The sequence below is a fragment of the Clytia hemisphaerica genome, unplaced genomic scaffold (genome assembly GCF_902728285.1).
Source record: "Clytia hemisphaerica strain Z4C2 unplaced genomic scaffold, Clytia hemisphaerica genome assembly, whole genome shotgun sequence".
Lineage (NCBI taxonomy): Eukaryota > Metazoa > Cnidaria > Hydrozoa > Leptothecata > Clytiidae > Clytia > Clytia hemisphaerica.
In genome coordinates this window covers 1,013,619-1,036,861 of record NW_027103282.1, presented here as the reverse complement: position 1 = coordinate 1,036,861, position 23,243 = coordinate 1,013,619, and the positions used below count along the sequence as shown (strand labels likewise).

The 23,243-nt window shown below is 36.1% G+C and overlaps 1 long non-coding RNA gene across 1 annotated transcript; it reads right to left on the bottom strand.

The window, feature by feature from the left end:
- Positions 1-9,376: 9,376 nt before the first annotated feature.
- Positions 9,377-10,587, bottom strand: LOC136803652 (uncharacterized). The gene is made up of 3 exons (XR_010846179.1): positions 10,359-10,587; positions 9,851-9,932; positions 9,377-9,638 (listed from the first exon to the last, which is right to left on the bottom strand). It is a non-coding gene; the product is annotated as an uncharacterized lncRNA (long non-coding RNA).
- Positions 10,588-23,243: the final 12,656 nt, after the last annotated feature.

Below are 23,243 nucleotides of genomic sequence, written 5' to 3'. Positions count from 1 at the left end.
TTACCTGAAGTAGAGAATGGATGAAATTACTAATGAAACTTGTAACTCTTGTACCATGTTTTGTGATTAATTAAAATTGATGTAAATCAGAAAATCAATGTATTTTGAAAGGAAAATCAATGTATTTCCAAAGGAAAATCGACGTGTTCCTCAAAGAAGACAATGTATTTTTCAAGAAAAATCGGTCAAATTTTAAACTAAGCGCTTTATTGTCATAAGTGAACTAGATATACCTTTTCCTTTGAATGAGCTAGTTGAGTCACATCCGTTCATCACATGGATGCCAGGCAATGCATTGACCAATTGATCGTCAAAGGTGTGCATTGTGATATTGTAAATCTTCTTGTCGGATCCGTGTTCCAAGAATAGGTTTCCGTTTACAATGGATGCAAAATACAGGGCAAGGATATCAACATCTGTATCGATGGATTTTATGACAACATTTGAGAATCCAAGACTAAAGGCGAAGTTTGCTGCAAGAAACATTTTTGTGTCAGCTTCTTCTTGCTTACTGGATAGATTGATTTCTTCAGTGATTTGAGTGACTGAGTTGCTTTACGAGATTTTGTACGTTTTGTCTTCGATTGCACGGTATAGCTCTTTTCCGTTGAACAATATCGAATGTTTAGGATTCGTTGACCAATCTTCAATCAAAAATTGCACCGGATCGATTTTGTTTTGTGGCATTCTAAGAAATTTGTCAAATTGCTTTGGTCGTTTTTGACTGCGTCTGGATGCTTTCATTCTTATAATGCCAGCGAGATCGGACATCTTTCTTCTTTCCAAAGATTTGATTGAATCGCCTTAAATAGTGGTCTGTCACAAAGAATGACACTCTTCCCGTATGGTTCATGATCTTCTCCAAGACGTAATCGGAGACATCGTCGAATGTAACTAGATCACTTGGAAGCTTTTGAAACAATACCAGTCCATCAAAGATTGGCGGCGTATTTTCAGGGACAGTATCCACGACACTCGGGTAAATTAACGCGTGTCCAAATTTTCGTTAATTTATCGGAGGCAATTCCACCCCTCCTAGCATAATAAATTATACCTTTAAAGAAGCGCATTACGATGTAGAACATGAAAATCGGTGTTACTTAAATTTAGGTTTTGCCAATTTTGCGAAAAACCGCAAAAACCAAAAAATGCTGACGTCAGCAAAATTTGTTTCTTAAATAACTCCAGTTTGGCTAATGGTATAAACATGAAATTTGGACCAAAGTTGCATATCATTAATAAAAACATTTTTGCATAATCTATTTTTTCAAATTTTGCTGACGTCAGCAGAAATCAGCAAAATACGAAAATTTGCAATAAAGTGCTGACATCAGCTAAATTTCAAAAAAAAAAAAATTCAAAATGATTCTTTTTATGATGTGCAACTTTGGTCTAAATTTCATGTTCATACCATTAGCCAAATTGGAGTTATTTAAAAAACAAGTTTTGCTGACGTCAGCATTTTTTGGTTTTTGCGATTTTTCGCAAAATTGGCAAAACCAAAATTTAAGTAACACCGATTTTCATGTTCTACATCGTAATGCGCTTCTTTAAAGGTATAATTTATTATGCTAGGAGGGGTGGAATTGCCTCCGGAAAAATAACGAAAATTTGGACACGTATTAATTTACCCGAGACATGAATGCCATCTTTGAGATGGGTTTAACCAAGGACTTTCTCAGAGTGAAGATGTATCAGGATTTGAGAGGGACAGTGGTGAAGGCGAGAACTCGTATTTCATCACCTCTTCCAACGAAATATCGCCTTTTTCTCGAATAACAAGAAGCCTCGCAAAGGTTTCCCTGTGTTTTCCTTCTTTGTGTTTGAATTTAATGATCTTCGGCCCACTGTTTTTGTCAAAGGTTCTGAGTTTTCTCTTCTTGATCGGTGAATAAAAGTCGACCTCATTTGATTCGATGTGTGTCTTGAGAACAATCTTTTCTGCGTTGATTAGATAGTTCTTGACTTCATCAGGTGCTTCAATTTGGGATGACAAGCCGACAAGCTTTTTATCCCTTTGAAATTCTTTGATTTCAGTGTAGCAACGATTTACTGCAGCCTCGTCATTTTTCATTCTTGACTTCCCAAGATCTTTCGCCTTACTTGTGGAGGAATTCAGGTTCAAGTCCCTTTGAAATGACAAGAGAAACGATGCAATTGTATGGCTGGACAAAATCCATCGCTGGACTGCACCTTCTGAAGTCGTAAATCCAATGATGCCCCCAGAGCCCTTTTGTTCCTTGTTGATGGTTTGTTCGATGACTTGGTCTGCAGGCAGCATGTTGAAAGCTCCCGGGGTTCTTCGTACTGAGAAATGGCCGTTCATGAAATTCTAGTATATTGCTGGATGTGTAATATTTAGATTTTCCTGACTTGCCCAGTAGTATGAAAAGTGGCATGAATAATTTGTACGATCGTACGCGAGAAACCATTTTATCATTCTCTCTGAGGCTTGCAAGTGGGCTATCCAATCCACCTTTCTTGTTGATCTGATGAAATCTGGACCATGGTGACGAAGGAGTTCCAAAAGTTTGCCATTTCTCCGTATTGGTCAAGAAGCAGGAGGGGTCAGGGTCCAGGATACCAACCCAGGGCCCGAAAACCTGACTTTTCGAGATTTGAAAGTAGTAGACACCACCACCCCCTAAATTGGTATCAATACCAACTTGAAAACCCAAATTTTCCATAAAAGGGGGGGGGGCCACCACCCCCTAAATTGGTATCGATACCAACCTGAAAATCCTGATTTTTCTGAAAAAGGGGGGGGACCCACCCCCTAAATTGGCAATCAGTAAAAATGCAAGAAGTTATATGCATAGGATACTGCATACAAGGATACTGCATACATGGGACGCTAATCAAAATGTTTTTATTCAAAGAACATTCCTCTTATTAATCACTTAAATTATGTATATACTACACTTTAGACTCCTGAAAATGAAAAGTTTTTCTCATTCTAACACAACGCAAATTAAGTTTCTTGAACTAAATAGGCAAAATGTATCAAATTCATTAAACTAGTTTATCAACTAGTTTTATGAAGATAAAAGACTCAGATAAAAAGCTAGATAAAAACTCATTGTATTAGGCACGCCTAGAGTCTTTGTAACATAGCTTATATGATGAACGTTATGTACAGAAAAATGTTATCACAACTAAAAAAGTTCTAAGATCTGCTAGGACTGAGGCTGGACTTAAAAAATTGTTGGTTTGCCGTCACCCGACCGACCCTAGCTCGAAACCTGCCGACCCAAAAAATTTTATTGCCATTTTAAAGAAGATTTTTTTTCCTTCAAAAACTTCAAACAATAAAAAATCAAAACTCGTATCTTGTTTGTCTCAAGCATAAGAATCGTAAATTCCCTGCTAGCACTTCGGTTTTTCATTCAAAATTACCTAAATGTAAACAAACAGTTAACCCTTCCATGGACGAAAATTTCATAGGCTACGTCATATCTTCCTTCGTTTCGAGCGTAAAACTCCTACTCTTCGCGCTATGAGCACTGCTCTTGTTTTGAATATTGAAATTCTCCAGATTAATCGCATGCGCACTGAGGTTTTAATGAAACAATAGAGAGTTTCGAAACCTAAGCCAATCAGCTGTGTTTTAAACATTCTTTTATTTAAAATCTCTATTGATAAACATCTTTTGTGAATGTTGTCTATTGCGTTTAAACCTATTAATAAGCAATTCCCGTGCCTATAGACCAAGAGTAAGGCCTAAAAGCCTGGATCTGTCTATTGTGTAGACTGAAATTTCATAAATCGCCAAAATAAAATAAAATTCCGACCGACCGACCCACCTCCAAAATCTAGGGTCGGGTGACGGCAAACCAACAATTTTTTAAGCCCAGCCTGATTCAGTTTATTCAACTCTAGTTTTGAATGAATTTTCGTTGATTGAAAGGATTGAGAGCAGCAATAGTTGAATAAAAATTTAATTTCAATTATATAATGAAGAATACTTATGGAATCAGGGTATAGTGTAAGCGATTCAATTAAGTTATTATACTTACATTATACAACATTTTAAGTCAGATACCAATTTCAAATTCAGCAAAAATTAAAAAAGGGGGACCCACCCACTCATTTTGGTATCGATATCAACTTAAAGATTCTCTAATTTTCAAAAAACCCCCGTATATATACCAACTTGACTTTTTGAAATTTGAAAAAGAAAATTGACACCACCCCCGGCCCTGGGTTTGGTATCTGGATCCTGACCCCCCTGCAAGAAGCTCTTCAAACTCTTGAAACTTCTGAAATACGCTATCAGCTTTGTTACATTGTATTTGGCGGAAGTTGGACATTTAATTAGCTCTTTCATTTCCGCAGACTCCAGAAAAGAAACCAGAACAGCGTTACTTCCGTATTTGGAAATCAGCCACTCCTCAAGGATTCAATCTTTAGCCTCTGAAAAGCTTCGTATGCAATTTTCAGTGATCTCACGGATTTGTTGTATTGCTTTCCTTTCATGATCAATACAGATGATTCAAAATCTACTTATCAAAAAAAAAGAATTCCGTAACCCGATTCGAACCATCTCAGGGAAGAATCAGATGAACAGTACGATAGCACCCTTAACCACTAGGCCAGACGGCGATAGAATTTAATAAATATACCTATAACAATTCAAGCCAAGTCCACGTTTTTGCATTTATAAACGGGTACTTTCGCATCCGCAAATTTGATTTCTTACCTTCGCCTACTTACGGGCAAGGTCTTGAAGGTCACCTTTTAAAGTGTTGCGTTTCGGTATTCATTTTTTACTATATCAAACAAATGACCTGGAAGGTATATAACATAACCTTGGGTCGAGCAAGAGAGCCCGGTTTTAGAACCTTAAGGTTTGATGGCTATTGACAATGACGTTCACGTCATGCCTATCTAACATAAGGCTACAGAAGTATACAGAACAAGCCGTATATGTATAAAAGTTGCGAAGCGATCGAGGCAGGTCACTAAACTCGCAAGTTGCAAGCAAAAAGATAGAAAGTATTGAACGAGCCCGATAAGTTCTTTTTTCTAACGTTATAGGGGTCTCACCAAACAAATATGATTTATACCTTATTAGTTGAATATAAGTATGGAATTTAACGGCCTCGAAATTAACATGACATTTCTCATCAATTCGTGTTTAATTCACTTAAAGGGACCCCTCGCTTGTTTGTGATCTTTAGGAAATCAAACTATATTGGTCCAAAAACCCCTAACAGCATATTCAAAGAACATAAAACTTACTGCTAGTTCCTGCAGAGATATCGAAAACCAACACAACCGGGGCTCATTGGGAGTTCTGAAGCCGATACCAATTCTCCATAAACCCGCAACTCGACTCCAAGCAAAGAGTTTTTCTTAGGAGAAGAGCGCGGATTCTAGACTGTTCGAACCAGAGCTAGCCTCTGCACTCGCACTGTAATTTTCCGGTGCATTTGTGTCAACAACTTGGTGCGACAAGAGCGCGAGAAAATTCGAAGGCCTTCAGAAGCCATTTGAAATTTCTGAAAGTTGAGTGAACATCAAAATTTATAATTTCTAATTATGGAGCGAAGAAAGAGTTTTGCGTGCTAGTACTTTGGGAAGTTGCTTTTCATATGATTATGAAGTGAGTGTCTTGTTATCATTTTTAAGCGAGGGGTCCCTTTAATTACACGTCTCCTAATACTCATGTAAGGTAAGTAAAAAATATTCGAAGACAATTTTAAAATCGCGTCTTTCGTTCGGGAAAGCTTTTCCACCTAAACCTGAAAAGTAAATTATTTTTAACTTTGGTTTTTATTTTGACTCATTTTACTTCTGGTTTTAAATTCCTCGTGTTCGAAAATCGAACTTTCGAATTTCGAATGTTTCAAGAAAAACAAACATTCGAATCGCCCTGCCATAAATAGTTTTTTATTTGTTAGAATTCCCGGGTAGACAGACTTTCCTCAGTAAATGATTGGTGACTTGATGCTAGTATTCATGGTTTCGAAGATTTTTACATGTAAATGTTGATATCAAATCTAGTCTTTATTTTGAGTCCCTTGCATACAACCAAACCCAATCAAAACAAAAGAATCTCGGGTTCAAGCAAGGGGTCAAGCACTATCCGGTTTAAACACCAGTCGGTCTATTGAGACAGGGATGTGAAATACTGTACTGAGGAATTTAATCTTTAATAACCATACCCAGTTACGAGTTAGAAATATTGTATCAAGTTACATCATTATTTATACGCAAAAATTTAAAAGTTTAAGTTCTATAATTATAATAAAACTATAATTATAAGGAAAACTTTGATGTCAAGATAAGCGTAGTGAAAAAATAGACATGACACGCGATTTGTCGAAAAAAGGCAGCCCGGGGGGGGGGGTACTTAGGCAAGAGAAGGGTATGGGTATGGGTATGTGCCGGCCTTAAGGGTGCCTTTTTTTAAACATGGCAGTTTGAAAAATCGGAAAATCAAACTTCAGTCCCACTAAGAATTGGAAAAATAGGAAAATTTCAACTTTTTGCCCCCAGAAATTCACACAATTTCCCTTGTTTCTTCTTCTCTTTATTCTGCTAAGGGTCCGAAGGGCAGGGCCGAAAGTCAGCTCGCAACCATAGTCCCCCCCGGAAGGCAGCTAGGACACGCAGACAAAAAAGTGTGATAGATAGCGCAATTTTATGTTGCTTTTTATAAAATAACTTCGTCATAACTTCAATAATTATTCAAATTCAACAATGACTTAGATTTACTGCAAAATAATTATCGACATACATGTTTAAAGGTCCCTTTTTACGAAAAAAGAATTCTAGTTTTTTCCGCCTTTTGAATGTTGCTGTTGTTCTAACAAACTTGTTATGTGATTCTTGTGTTTTATTTTATATTTGTTCTTTTCTTTAACAGATTCTGTTTAAAAGATTTCATTTGTTTTGAAAAGAATTCGAATGTCTCAAATCAAATAAGGTCGTTAATTACATTCGAAAACAAAACAAAATAAAAGAAAGAAAAAAAAGAAAAAGTCTAATCTATCAATCAAAACAAAGTCTTTATAAAACAGCGCGAATCTGATTTAACACATTTGTGGAGCAAGAACTAAAAGTTATCTTTCGGAAGAACAAAAACATTGCGTGCGAAAACGAAAGTATAACAGACAGACATACAAAACGACATACAGAATACCGCTATTAATATATAGACTATCGCAATCAAACTCATCGAACATAATCGTAATCGAACGAAATCAACGATTTAATCAAACATAGTCAACTATCAATCGAACCAATCTAACCTTACTCGAACGATTGAGATCCGATTATGTTAGACAATCGAATCGCAATTAATCAATTATGTTCGCTTGGTTCACACCAAAAGGGTTGAATATGAGGTTTATTTTTCGAGTTCTTTTTATTTTTGTACTTTATTTTCACAACCGTTTAGGTGTTGATACAATTTGCAACGTTTTTGCTTTTTTTTAACCGTTTTCCTTCAATATATGCACTGTTTTTGGGACTTATTTGCATTCCTTTTGAGGAATACCGTAAGTTGGTCTAATGTCGACATTCCTCGTCTAATTCTGACACCCTTCTTCATAGACTGGAATTACATGAAAGCTTGAATCACTGATTAAAAAAGGATTATTCCTGTGACCACTAAGCAAAGAAAAACTGTTTTGACATTTCTATCAATTTCAGCTGATTAAAAGGGTGTCATTGTTTAAACATTTTTAATGCTCATTTTGGGAATAATGTTAATTGAATAAAAAGTCTTTGTTTTAATTTTGAAGAATCTCCTTTTAGTTGAGTTATTCTATTTTATGATAGAGGAACCAGCAAGCATGATTAACTTTGATGGCGGAGCTGCCCGTAAATCCAATAATTTTTTTTAAATGCGTGTAGTTATATGAAAATTTTCTCATTTATGTGAATTTGATAATAAGTTATAATAAAAAATAGGAACTTATACACTATTGTTTAAAAATAGATTTTAGAACTAAAAAATAAAGGTGATAGATCTAATTAAAAAGGTTATAAGTCATAGTATGGAAATATTGTCAATTCAATAATAAGTTATAATAAGATAAAAAATAGGGAACAAAATGCTATGACACAAGGCAGCTCAATCAGAAAAAGAGGAACTGCTCCGTGCTCAATTTATGAAATTATGAAATAAAATTGCGTAAAATTGTAAAAATAGTAGTTAGGTTATTCTCTAAAATATTCTTTTCAATTTGTCTTGAAAATCGCCAATATGTGAAGTCAACTGCTCAAACTTAAGACGATTGGTCGAAATATGGGAATGGTTGATATCTGGTCTGTATTTTCAATTAGTGTTAAATCTCTTTGACAACAAATTTGTTCTCGTGTATTTTTTAATACGCCGCTCATAAGTCACTCAAATCACTTTGGAGGTTCGGTGAAATGGTGGCCGAATTGCCGTCCATTGTTTTGTCAGATAGTCCCAAGTTAGAGCAGTTGACGGTATAATGTGATGCAAATTGCCAAAATTTAAGTTTTACAGAATTTTTTTTAGCGAGAAAGGCCTAATTCACGATAATTAATCCTGCATCAGTTCACTGGTATGTGCAAACTGTGGTTAAGAAACTTGTTTGTTAATAGTAAGGTACTGTAATGCTTACACCAATATGTCAAGAACAAATACTTTAAAGTAGCTCTTTTAAAGATTTAGCACATTTTAATTGATTTATTATTTTACCATATTCCTCTTGATCAGCTGTTGTTTTTGGTCTCACTGACAGAGATCCATTCTCTTCCAACGCTTTTCTCTCGATTGCTTGAGTTGCGTCTTGCCATTTACTTCTAGCCCATTCAACTTAACAATGACTTGTGCTGTTATGACTTTGTAATCATCTTTGTAAAATGTTGGGTTCATTTTGAATTTCCTTCTGGCTACTTCAAACTTGCTAATAGCTCCATCATTAGGGAAGAGACCTTTAAGAAGCTCCATGTTTTGTGAAAGATCAAAAATATATTTCAAAACCAAAAAATTTAAAAATCCATAACTCGGAGTTTCATGCTCTAAGCAATCATCAGATATAACTGCAGAGTTATGCATTTTTAAATTTTTTGGTTTTGAAATATATTTTTGATTAGAGAAGTTCTACTCCTGGTTGGTTTTATCGAGCACTCTTTGAATATGATGATTTCACCTCATTTGATTGTTTTGTGAAAGATGAATTTTTATTTGCTAGAACTCGACTAATTGTGGAGTAATTTGTTTTCTGATTATCCAAATTCAACTAAACTAGTAGGTAAACCATTTTAAACAAAATTAATTTCCTTTACCCTCTTTTTCAGGTGGATTTTCTCATCTTCAACATATACTGTTTCATTAAGAAAAGAAGAGAAGAGCAAAATAAAGAAACAGGATGAAAAGATGCAACAGACAAAAGGTTTGAAAAACATTGTTTATTTACTACTGGTTCAGACCCAGAGCTCGGACTGAGGTTGGATAAATTCATCTTGATCCTTTGGAGAACCTGAACATTTCAAATTACCAAAAATATTAGGCTCTGTTTACTAGCGTGAACGAGGACAGGCCACTACATTCTATTTTGGAAATCGCTCATTACTTACCAACTTTTTCAGCTGATGTCAAAGTACGGTCATAACTTCCATGCAATGTTCTTCATTGATCTCTTCAACATTCATACCTTAGGTAAGAGGAAAAAAACTTCTATATAATACTTTGGTAGAAAAAACAAATGAGTTTAAAGGGTCAGTTAGTCAGTTATCAGATGATTTTTGATATTTGACTAAGAGGAGTCCATTTATGGTCAAAAGATTTCGAGGACCATTAAAGGTATCTCTAAGCCAAATATAAAAAAATCATGTGATAATCTCTTATTCTCGTTTGAATACTTACCAGAATTAACATCACTGCCATAAAAATGGAACAATCCTCTTTTTACGTTTGAGGTTTGACGTGTTCGTAATTTTGGAACCACCTAGTAATAAACAAATAGTACTGTACTAATTTCCTTGGCAATTTTTCGTCATTTTAATGTCATGCTGTGTGAAAATTTGCAGATTTTAATTTCAGAAAGTTAAGATAAATTTGTTGCTCGTAAAAGCAATATGGGGCCGTCCACATAGTACGTACGCACTAAAGGGGGATAATGTAGTTATTCAAATAATATTAACTTGGGTTTCGCAAAAGGATTAGGAGTTTCTAAGGATGACAAAATTCGTGTTTGGCCCGATTCCAATATATGAACAAATGCTGGAATATCTTTGTCTTCGATACGTTTCCAAATTTCAGGCAGGTAGCTAAAATAAATAAATAAATAATCCAAGTTTTCGGGCTATTTCAGTTTTTTACAGAAATAGAAACTGCCTATTAATATGAAATGACAAAGTAAACAAATACTTACTTGTACTCATTTTTAAGTGATGAACTCCTAAAATGATGGATTGGTGGATAGTCTACTTCACTGGTGACATCAAACAACTCAATTCCTTCTTTGACTTCTTTCCAGCAATGATGAGTCATGAAATCGCTCACAATCTCTATGAAAGGCCTGCCAGTCGGCAGGATGCTCTTGAAGTAAACTGAAGGGGACAACTGTGTTAACTCTTTCTTCTTTTAGCTTGTCACCATGAAGACTGATGTTGTTTCGTTGTGTCGTCGATTTTGCGCCTCCGAGATGCTTCTTCCAATCTTTTCGTACCTGAGATCGAATCAAGCATGTTGAGATGACGTTCTGTGGATGATGGTTTGTGCATTTCTTGGCAACATCCTTTAAGGCCGGTGTCCACTTTCGCGCGAAGCGCGCGAAACTTTTCACGGTATTTGTAACGTCATTGGTTGATTGAAAAAAGAAGCAATTCCATTGGTCAAAATTGACGTAGCGTTTGAAAAAAGTTGAACTTCCTTCAACTTTTTTTTTGTTCGCGCGAAACTTCTTTATGACGTAATCTTCTCTTCGGGCAAAAACGGTTAAGAAAAATCTTTCGCGCGCTTCGCACGAAAGTGGACATCGGGCTTTATAAAGGTAAACGCACGCTCCTCATTTTCTGTGTTGCTTGATGATAGTGCCATGATTCTATACTGAATTGGAGCATCTCTTACCAGTTCTAGCTCGTATTGGCCAAACAGTTTTCTTGATGTCAGCTTTTTGGGTGGATGAAGTAGTTTTTTACCAACACAGCATAGTGTGCAGAAAGGTTACAGTGTGCAAACGAAATACTTTTAGCATCGATCTATCTTTCTCATCGGCATAAGAAATTTCGTTTATTTTGGACAGTTGCCTTAACAAGAGGATATACTCGGGGTCTCCACTCTAGAGGCAGCCGACCATGTCAACCAGGCTTTGTGATAGTCCCTACCCCGTTTGACTTCTCTTCCACCAAATGATGCATCTAGTGCAGCCTCGAACATCTGAAAGGAAAAAAATGCCCATATTTACTGTGATAATAATTTTACGATAATAAAATGTTGTATAGCCATACCATTTCATCATTCATTCCATTTAGCCTGAATTTGCTGATAGCATGTGCGTACCCAAGCCTGGCTATCGGCAGACAGTGGCTTACAAATAATAGGCATCTTGACTGACTCTTTTTTTTCAACATTATGTGCTACTTAAGCATTGAATTTAATAATTACTCCTTTTTGCTCTTTATTCAAGTGACTAGGAATCTCTGAGAACAGATTTTTCGTGTGTCCACCAGTTCCGTGCAGTGGTTCGTATCCCAACACTTCGTAATTCTCCAAACCTACGTCTGACATACTAGTGAGGCCACTGCCGTACAACAAGAAAGGCAGATGATGAATTCCGGCGTACTGGTCTGCAAGTTTGATTCGAAGGACTTCAGCTTTCTCATCGCCTTTGAGCTGGACGTGTCGATCCATCAAATCTTTTACGACGGCGTTGAGTTTGATATTTCCGAGAACGTTCAAGGATTTCTTCTCGGTTGACCCACATCCATGTCTAAGAGCAAAGAAAATATACACGAACATTTTAAATATATTCATATTTTTACTTTTAGTTGTGTTGTTTTTAACTTTTTCTTCCTAGTATTTCACCTGACCTACACGCTTCATTTCTTTTCAAGAAAAAATAAATTTACCCTGTAGACTTGAGAATGTCGATCTTATCTTGGAGCGTCAAGTGCTTTGCATTCAATTTATGCGCCACATTTATTGTCCTTGAAGATTTGATTTTGCTCGTCCATGAGAAATAGTGACCTCCTTTCTGATGACCAGCCTCTATTTGGCATGCCGGTGCGTCACCTAAACCATTAAATAAATGATAATGTTATGAACGTTTGTCAGAGAAGTGAATCAGCATCATTCTCTAGTCAAAAATTAATTGAGAGCCCTACTATTTGCTTCGCATTTTCAACCACTGATCGAATGAAATAATTTTATACTTTATAAGATAAGCTTCTGCAATTTTCGGGTCAAGGCTTAGATGGTCTAAAAAGCTCTTACTTTATAACACAGTGAAAAGAAATAAACCACAGTAAATTGGTTGCTTATAAAAATATTGCGTGAAAACCAAGTGGGCTGTGCAACCTGATTAGGATATGCATCTAACAAATACTTTCCCCTAAGCTTGAGACTATTTCTTCATTGCCGTCTAACTTTTACGCCTTTAAATTCTACTGTTTGGACTAATCCTAGACCACAGCAATAATATCTGATAAGTTAGCTTGCCTTTAAAAAATCTAATACTATCTGTGATGGTTACGCCGTTGACTTTGCATTCTTTATTATTCCACGCAAGAATATCTTCCAATCTGGTATCACTGTACATAAGTTGGTTTTCTACACTAGAAGGACATCGCGCAAATGGATACAGACATGGTTTCTCAATCTCCGCCTTAATTGATTTCGTCTCTCCTGTAAAAAATAAATTACTATTTATTGTTGTTAACTGGTTACTTTCTCGAAAATTTTTATAATTCAGATTTCAATAGGAACTCCATTGTGTGTGGGTGGACAAACATTTCCACATAGTAATCTGAGAAAAAAAATTTATTTTTCAAAGGGGTTCTGATTTTAGTTCATCCTCACTTTAAGGCCAGTTTGCAAAGGGTGGCACGTTTACGTTTACGTTTTACGTACACAACTCAGAAAAAGTCTAGTGAGTGCAAGTGCAATTTTTGCCTTTTTGGGACAATTTCCGAGGTATAGGTGCACCTTGTCCGCGGACCAAAATTTATCAGGTACGTTCTTCCAATGCGGAACTTGGTAGTTTCAATTTTCCTCGAGTGCAGGCGTGCCATACCACAGGAAAAAATTTTTGATTCCCTAGGCTATGGAAATATATATTTCCAGATCTGGAAATCCGGAATTTTCCCTAGCCAATCCATAGCTAGGGAAGGTGCAACAGCTCCCTAACTATGGAATTGACATATCCCGAACCTCAAAGTTTCATATGGATTTGTAGAATCATTATAGGGATTTTAATCCTACCAAACTCGGCATTCTTAATTTCCCTAATGTTGGAAAGTTGATTTCTTCAATAGTAAAAACTATGGAAATGATATATCCCGAACCTCGAATCTTACAATGGATTCATGGGAACACGATAGGGATATTAATTGCAATTCCCTCGGGATACTTAACTTCCCTAACAGTGGAAGGATGATTTCTCTTAATTGCATTACAATGTATTATTGGATTGAGCCCATAGGGATATACGTTTTCACCAGCTATTTATTTTAATATGGAAAGCTTAGTTCCCGAGTCTTAGTGAAATATAAGATCAGTACGAAAATTGACGATCGAAAAAGCTTTTTTTTTCTTGTTACGTAACAGCTATTTCAAATTTTATCTGATAATCGGGAAACAAGAAAATATGATTGGATATAAAGTTCGAGATAAGTTTCTTTGCACAATTCATGAAAAATTATGTAAAAGTTTTAGAAGTTATCCTAAGAAATAAATAGTAAGAAATTTGACTTTAAAATCTTGTCTTTTTAACGTATTTACATTATGCAATAGAAAAAAATGTGTTTGCTCAGTTAAGTTTTAAAAATAAATCCTTCACAAATAAATAGTAACTGCTAAGATATATACAGACTTTGAAAAAAATATCCAAGATAATTATGTACATTTGATATATCTCCCTAAATCTTTTGTATGTTTAGAGTATTTACATTATGCAATAGAAAAAAAATGTGTTTGTTCAGGTAAGTTTTAAAAATAAATCCTTCACAAATAAATAGTGATGACTGGCTGCTCTTTGCAATTTATGTAAATAGTGACAGCTAAGATATATACAGACTTTTAAAAAAATATTCAAATATTCGGTGCTATGTCAATTTCTAACACCAACGTCCATGTGGCTGATGCCGCATTACGAGAAGCGCTGGAATCTTTGGATTTGAATGCTGACGTGTATCAGTCCTTTCGATCGTCTTATCTGTATCATCAGAGGTCCATCTTAAAAAATCGGTTCCTTCGTTGTATTGTCTGGTGGTAACATTGGCAAAATTGAGGAATTTATATTTATTAAACTGGATGATTATTCAAAGAAATTGGCCCGTTTAGAAATGTTTCCCTTTGATGGTCACACAATTAAGAACATAAAAACAGTAAGACGATCCGCACAACGAAACATTGTTCCAATAGAGAAGGTTTTGCGCAAAGTTCTTGTATATACTGGAGAAAACGATCAATTGCTTTGTGTGGATTATGACCGTCCCACTTTCGAGTTTAATTTTAGTGCTTTACCATAAGATTTGTAACTGTAATTTTTTCAACACCGATATCGCCTTCTATATTTTATTGTCTTAGCATTTCGACTTTTAGATGATCCTTTGATAGTTAAACGAGACAATTTGCTATGGTTTTTTATAGCTTTTTTAAACAATTTTTAAGATCTTGAAATCGATGGCTGCATAAGCGGTTTCCGGTGGAACGAGATCTTAAAATTATACGAAGACATAAAATTGTCAGAATATATATAAACCGTGTTTAATTAAATAAAGGATCTGGTTAGTCGGGCATGATTACTTTGAAAACAAACGGAGTAAACGCCCGAGCGTGTAGAAAAGAAAGACACGTGTGAGGTTGGGATGGACCGTGCTCCTCTTTTCCTTCACAGCAAGTCAACAAGTAATTCTTGCCCTCGGTCGGTTGAGTCTTTACGGTCCTTCTTAACGGAGCAGGTAGAAGAAGCTACTGGGCTCTGTGTCCATCGATGGCTGCATATATGCGGTTTCCGGTGGAATACCTCCGGCCAGATCCATATGTTGTTCAACATTTTTTTAGTTGAAAAGATTTATCGGTTTCAAAAACAAAAACTTTCAATACAGCTGTGTATACGTATATATCACACTGTATTTTTATCATCATAAAACTTATTTCAAAAGAACTGACAATATTATGCATGAGGTTTCCAATCTCAAAAGAAACGTTGGAAATAAGCTATTAAAGGATCAACTGTAACTAGTAACTTACAGGTTAGTCCCTCAAACTTTAGATACGAACTGAAATTAATTTCAGCGATTTCTTATTTTCCTAAGACTCGAACATTATTTGTTTGAAAATCAAAGCAATCTTCGCAATTTTAATTTATCTTAGACCAGTTTGTCAGGTTACTACAAACTCTTGATATTTATATTCCCTAAGTTGTAATATTTTCAGGATAGAAAAAAATTTAAAACTCGTGATTTGTCTTTTCCCTAACCTCCCTAACCTCCCTAACCAATTCGACATGTAAGGTTTGGGATGTTCAATTTTCCGAGGCTTTTCAGCTTGATATATCTTGAGGAGTGAAACAAATGTAGGAACTCGTGATTTGTCTTTTCCCGACCCCTCTACGTTTCAAAATGTAAGGCTTGGGATATTCAATTTTCCGAGGCTTTTCAGCTTGATATATCTTGAGGAGTGAAACAAATGTAGAAACTCGTGATTTGTCTTTTCCCGACCCCTCTAAGTTTCAAAATATAAGGCTTGGCATTTTCGATTTCCCGAATATCGCGACTTCATACTTTAAGATTTTAATTTTCCACACTCTGGATATCAGTTATCACTAAAGAGCAGTAATGGATTTCCAGAATGGGATATTAGATTTCCCTGGTTTCCATAATTTCCCGAACTTTGAATGCAAATTTTTTTTATCAAATGTGAAATCCCTATCCGAAGACCGAAAATCCCTAAGCTAGGGAATCAATAATTTTTTCCTGTGTACTCTGCAAACTGGCTTTAAGGTACGAAACTAATTTTTTCAAGATTTTTTAATGGAATGGTTTAATTTAGAGGTAAAACATCATGATCTTTGGGTCAAATTTATCAAAATTATATGGAAGATTTTGAAAATTCTTTACATTTTCCAGACAAAGTGTTGCTAAAGGGGATTTGGGTGTTATCCGCGAAATTAAGTCCCTGCGGAATTTTATCCCATTAAAGTATATAGTTTGAAACTGGGCGAAAAATTCGCAAAATACTTTAGACGTACAAATAGTACGGAGCTTTCTTGCATTGCTGATTAATACTTCACTTTCTAATAAGATTTATCCTCAATTTCGAAAAAACCGTACAATTTTCTACCTTATATCCCTAATAATACTGAAAAAGGAGTCAGTACAATATATCACCGAAAAACTTAAACCCCACTGCATATTGCATTCCTTCAACTTGAAAAAACTTCTCGTTTATATGGTCGATGGCAGCCAAAATAATCTTTGCCCATATTTAGGCTGTATATTGCCGGTATGGGCCGTGAAAAAACTGTGTGTCCGAAAGGTTTCGTTTAAAGTCGTTTTTTTTTCATACTGCTGAGCAAGTTAGACAAAAAAAACATTTTGATAATGTCCTAGCACAGTAGAGTGTGAAAGTTTTTAATTAAAATATCAAAATAATAAAAAATCAGCCGAATCGTAATAGTCTAAGGATAACTTCAGGGTAAGTTCTGAAGGTCTGTCTCATTTTTCCGATGGATATGCTTCCGAAAGATCCTAATGAAAGTAATACTTCTATGGGTGACCACACTTGTTTTAGAAATAATACGAAGCTCAAAACTCGAAATAAAGCAAAGAATAATAAATGTTACAACAACAATGTATTTTTCATGTAGTGGAATTTATTTACGGTCAATTACGGATTTTAATAAAATAAAGAATTAAAGATTAAAGATAATGAAGAACCATATAACTACCTGTCTTAAGATTATATTCATCATCTGTGTAATAAATGGCTCGGTCATACATTGTCGAAAACATGATTAGTAAATGGGACGCGTTTGAAATCGGCGAGCCATCGTGCCAACAAGCTAGAGTTTAGCCTGGGAATCCAAGCGTTAAACTTTTTTCACAGTCTAGTTTATGATATTTTTGCTGCTGGTTTAACGCTTGGCGTAGGTAACTCGCCTGCAGGGAGATTTTTCCAGCTTATAATAATATAAGAATAATATGTCAATATTGTGTTTTAGTTTAGTGTTATTTATTGACCCTGACTGAAAATAAATAGAATAGGATAGAAAATTAGACAAAATATCATGACCATTACCATATATAATAAATTATATAACCATATATAATAAATTATATATATTTTGATAAATTATAAATGACATATGTACCAAATGTAATGGAAAAATAGGAATAAAAAAAATGAATAAATATGTATATGGGAGTATAAAGAAAATTAAAAAAATCATGAAATTATTGTGTGTAACGCGATTTAAATTGATTAAACACGATCAATTAAAGTCATTATCAGATGCCGTGATCGATATAGCATCGTCGCTATTGATAACTTCAACGTTAGGAGGAATCACAACAGTGCGCTTTGGTTCCTCTACATTATTAAGTACGACTCGTCTCACATCATTTGAATGTGTCTTTGCTTTCCTTGTTTGTCGGGCAAGGTGTCTGTAAAATTTTATTTGCTTCTTTGTTCGGGTTTTCTTGCCCATGTTCTAGGAAAAGAAAGGAAAAATTTATTATATGGATGAGGTGCAGACAGGAACAATGAGAGCCGCTGAGACCAATGATAGATATTGGTAGTCCTTATGGAAGATCAGCAGGTCTCGATGTATCGCTGTCTGGTTTTTCTAATCCTTTTTGACTTTTTTGGTTGTATTTCTTCCCTTGCCTCCTCCTGCGGGAGGATGGGAACATTATTTGGAAGGTCGACCGTAATGTCAAACTGTTGCTGTGGGAGTATTTCTGTATCTTCACTGTCTTCTTCAATGAGATTTCTAGCAAGTTCCTCAGCGTTGTGGGTAATTGATGGTAGTTCGTCTTGTTGCTTTTTTTCGGACATTGTAGGCTCGTAGTGATTACACTTTTTGACATCATCGAGATGCCCCAACAGAACTCGGTTGGAATCTAATTCACTTAACAGAACGTTTTTCTTTTCTTTATTTAATTCACAAACCAGGAATGGAGATGGTAGAAAAATCGGGTCAAACTTCGACCTCCTCGTCCAGTCTCTCACAAGAACTAGGTCTCCAGGGGTGATGTTTGACTCAATTCTGTATTTGGATGTATTGGTAGCATCCTGTCGAATTTTTTTTTCTTTTATCCATCTCCCTCGCCTCAATTATCTCTTCTATACTTGATGGTTTCCGAGGAAACTTATCCTTTAAACCATCTTTAAAAAGAATGTTGGCAGGTGGTAACCCTGTTGCTGGGTGTGGGGTCTGACGGTAGGTCTTCAATGCTTCCCTTAGAGCCTCAGCCTCCTTTTTGGTAGTGCGGTTATTAATTTTCATAGTTTTCCCAATCGTTTTCATGAACGTCTCCGCCGGATTTTGGCTTGGGAAATGGGGTGAAGAGAATCTTGTGTTTGTCCCATGACTATCAGTGAAGGCCTTCATTTTTTTGCTGTTGAAGGGAGGCCCATTGTCCGAGATTTGGGTTTCTGGGTAGCCATACTCGTCGTATATTTCTCCTAGCGCTGGAATAACCTTATCAGCTTTTGTGGACGAAACTAGTTTGGCAGCAGGGTATCTAGACCCTATATCCTGTACAATCACTACATGCTTTGATGATGGCATTGGGCCGAACAGGTCCACAGCTACGGTCTCCAAGCATTGCTCAGGCACTTTATGGCCAGTTATAGGCTCTTTTGTTTTCTTGTCAACAAATATGGCACATTCATTGCATTCGGAGACGAAACTTTCAACTTTGTTGAACATATCATGAAAGAAAAAGTGAAATCTAAGTCTTCGTTCAATTCCGCTTCGACCGGGATGCGAACCTCTATGTGCAAGACTAATGGACAGATCGTGTAGCGATTTTGGCAGAACGATTCGATCTTCTTTGAAGATGATGCCATTTGCAACGATGGTCAGTTCTTTGAGTATGGAGTTGAATCTCTTAACCTCCCTTGAAAAATTTTATTAGTGCATAAAAGGCATCATTATGTTTCTTCTCCCACTTAAACCGCACCCCTTTCTTTGTTAGTTCCCTTAAGATTGAAGCCTTCTGAGCAAATCCCTCGATGAAGTCAGCATTGCTTTGCGTCATGCAAATGAAGCTGACTAACTCCTCTTTGTTTGCAGGAATGGTCAAGTGATTGAGTGCTTCAACTTTCTCGGGATCAGGGCGTATGCCATCGGCGGATATTATCATACCCCAAAATTTTATTTGTTTGGCTCCAAATTTACATTTCTCTTTATTTAATGTTAGGCCTTTGTCTTGTAGAATGGAGAGTGCCTTTTCAACTATTTTCACATGTGACGTTTCATCATCAGTGACAACAATTATGTCGTCATGGATCACGTGTACCTCAGGAAGATTAGCAAACAAGGGTTGAAGGGCTGCATTTATTTCACCTTGTGAGGGCTTTAAACCCATGACCAGCCTTTTGTATCGATACAGCTTACCATTCATGTGGAAAACTGTTAAATTTCGGGCTTCCTCTGCTATTTCACGCTGCCACTATTCCTAAGTATCATTTCCACCAAAAATGGTCGCACTCCGCCACAATGGGGGAGCTCTAAAATTATACAACCACTTAGTTTGAAAATCGACTAATTAGCGTTTTGAGCCCTACGAGGAAGAGCAGTCATCTGTTGCACTTCTAAACTTCAAAATATGTTAGCCACTATTCCTAAGTATCATTTCCACCAAAAATGGTCGCTCTCCACCACAATGGGGGAGCTCTAAAATTATACAACCACTTAGTTTGAAAATCGACTAATTAGCGTTTTGAGCCCTACGAGGGAGAGCAAAATATGTTAGCCACTATTATCAGAGACCAAAGTCTGGGCGACCAAGAAAAGGGAAACAATGTCAAGTCAACAAAATTGAGCTGCAAAATATCCTTCAACTGTTTGGTAATGGGAAGAAAACAAAGACTTTGTGCAAGCGTGATTGGAAGAAAATTGCAGAGACTTATTACAAGACAAAGAGAGCTAGTGAAAGTCAAATCAGACGCTTGAGAAATTCCATAACAAGTGTTCCAAGCAGTGCTTCAGCACGTAATCGGAATTGAAGATGCGAATGTTGAACCGTCGCTTTTATGGTTTCATCCAGAGATTTGTTGTGGATGAAAAAGAATTAAAAATTGTTCTTTTCTCGGAAGAAAATGTTCGAATCTATCATGACCTTGCTGAAAGAGATATCGTTTGCTTCGATGCTACTAGGTGAATCGTAAAGAAGATAAAAGGGATCTTTCTTTATGCCATGGCGATGAAGAATCAGTATAACAGTACAGTTGCTCTTCCTGTGGCTTCGTACATTACAAGCAATCACAATACCGAATCAATCAGTGTAATGTTGCTGACATTGTGAGAAAAATAGAAAGAATTGTTTGGTGATTTGTGTCAGCCTATTACAATTATAATCGACAACAGCAACGCTTTACGTGCAGCAGTTCTCAAGGAACTTAATGGAGATACTTTTGTTGAATATTCGAATAAATTGTACCGATTCCTAGTCGAAGGAAAAGGAAGGAAAATCGATTTCAAAACAGTAGTTTTCAGCTGCAGCAGTCACATACTCAAGCAAGTAAAATTTCGATGCCATAAACTATCACCTGGTTCAACAATATCTGAAGGATGATCGTCACCGTTTCCTTAGATAAATTGACCATCATTGTCCAACTTTTCAATAATATTCTATCTGCAAAATGGACCAATCAACAGTTAGAAGTATCAGTTTCAAATATTGAACGTTTAGTAAACGAGTTCAAAGACCATGAGTTGTATGAAGATTTCAGAAAAGTTGAAGAGGAAGATGTCACCACTTTTACGAAGAAGAGGAAGAAACCGAAGATAGCAACTCTGACTCTGAATTTGGCAATGAGATAAACGATAACTTAGCAAAGAAAAAGAAAACGAAGAAAATGAAGAAGAATGGGAGGAAAAATGAATGGATTGGGATCGTAAACTAACGCTGAGTGAAGCAAAGAGATCGAACCAAAAAAAAACGAGTACTACTCGCCGTCATTTCTTAGTTATTTTCGGAAGGAGATGCTTCCAAAGGTAGTAATTTTGAGAAAGATTTGTTTTAAGAATCTTCCGAAGCCCTCAAATGCAAGTGTTGAGAATTATTTCAAACACGATACCAACCTGCCGGTTACTACTTTCATCCAACAATATGGAAAAAGAACCAAAGAGCTTGCTGTTGAGTATGGAGAAGAAATCATCAAAGGTGCTGGGAAGTTCGGGGTAAGAGAAAACATCAATCTGGTCAAGATTGCTCAAAACGACGTCGAAAATAACCATGTAAAAGTCGTGACAGAAAAATGGAATCGAGGATCAAAAAGGAAGCAAACTACTGGAAACAAGTTCCTCCATCCTTCGAAAAAGGCTAAACTTGATTATGTGCAAAAGAAAGCTCCGAAAAAAGAAACAAAGAACTCAGGTAGAGGAGGAAAGCAAATCAAAACACGCGAAACTGGAAAAGAAGATGTAGCTACAGAAAGTCAAAGAAAAGAAGATCAAGAAAGTACGAACGAAACCGCAGAAATAGAGGAAGTATACAAGGAGATTGGAAACGCTGGTGACGTAATTAACGAACAAATCAACTCTCAAAATACCACATTGCAAGGATGCTGTTGCCGGGGATGTATTCATGGTAATCTGTTTTGATTGTGAGAAGCGGTATCATGGACATTGCTTAAGTTTAGATGCAGAGTTTTTGGATTTGGTGAAGATCTTTATTTGTGAATCATGTCAAGAAAAGAACAAATGGTTTAGCAAACTTTTTACATTATTAGACTAGGAAAACGGAGTCAATCGAAAATTGGAATACTCTACTGGATAGCCTTGAAGGACACAGTCATCTTTCATTGGAACTTTTGTAAAATCGGTATTACTTTGGCTAGTATCCCTTGTATCTCCTTAAGTAGTGCTCATAAGGAGATGAAATTTGATGTATGAAGTCTCCTTATAGCAATGTAAAAGTAGGAAAAAAATTTATTGATACATCAAATTGTTCATCAGTTATTGGGGACTCTCGTTTTCGAGAGATCCCTCTATCCCGTCCTCGTCCCGGTTAAGATCCCCTTAAATCGGAATCAAGATAATTTCGGTTAGGAAAGTGCTAGAGACTTGAAACGTTCACAGAATGTACTTTTATTTTCCCTCTAAAGGATAAAAGAAACAGAAAACATTTTACCTCAGTCAATTTTCTAAAATTTAACTAAAACAAGGAATTCTGAATCCGATTAACCCAATTAAAGATCACCGTGGGAATTGATTCCATCCTCAAAGAATCCCGCTATTAATCTGGATGAAGAATATTCTACACTATGCCATACATTGGGTGTTCAAGTTAGCAGAGACCAAAATCAAGATTCATCAGAATTTCTCTTCAAATGGATTGGACAAATGTCGGATATAATCAAATTCCAATTGCACCCTATTACTGTTTCTCGGTGTAGATCTTGCAAAACGCTTCTCAAGGTTGGACGAAGAAAAATGCATGACTCTAACATTTCCCTAAAATTGTCAACAAATAAAGGACCTATTTTGGTACTATCTTGCTAGCTTCAATTCTCTAGATTATGATGATGTTAAAATGAAGTGCAATTGCCCAGCCACAAATCTACGTTGTAGTTTCACCGTGTTGCTCAACTCTCCAGAATACCTGATCGTTAAAAGTTCGATCGTACTCCACATCGGATTAAAAGGTCGTACTAAACGAGATGATTGACCTATCCCCCTTTTCTACAAAATTCCAAATTCCTGCAGCATATACTCTTTTTGCAACCATCAACTATGGTTACAATCAAAAGAGTGTCACTTCAGCTTCGAAAAAAATGAACTTTTGGCGTCATGAATCGACACCCAATAGGAGACTTTTATTTTGATTTGATTCGTCCTGTTTTCCTGTTAGTGTATTAC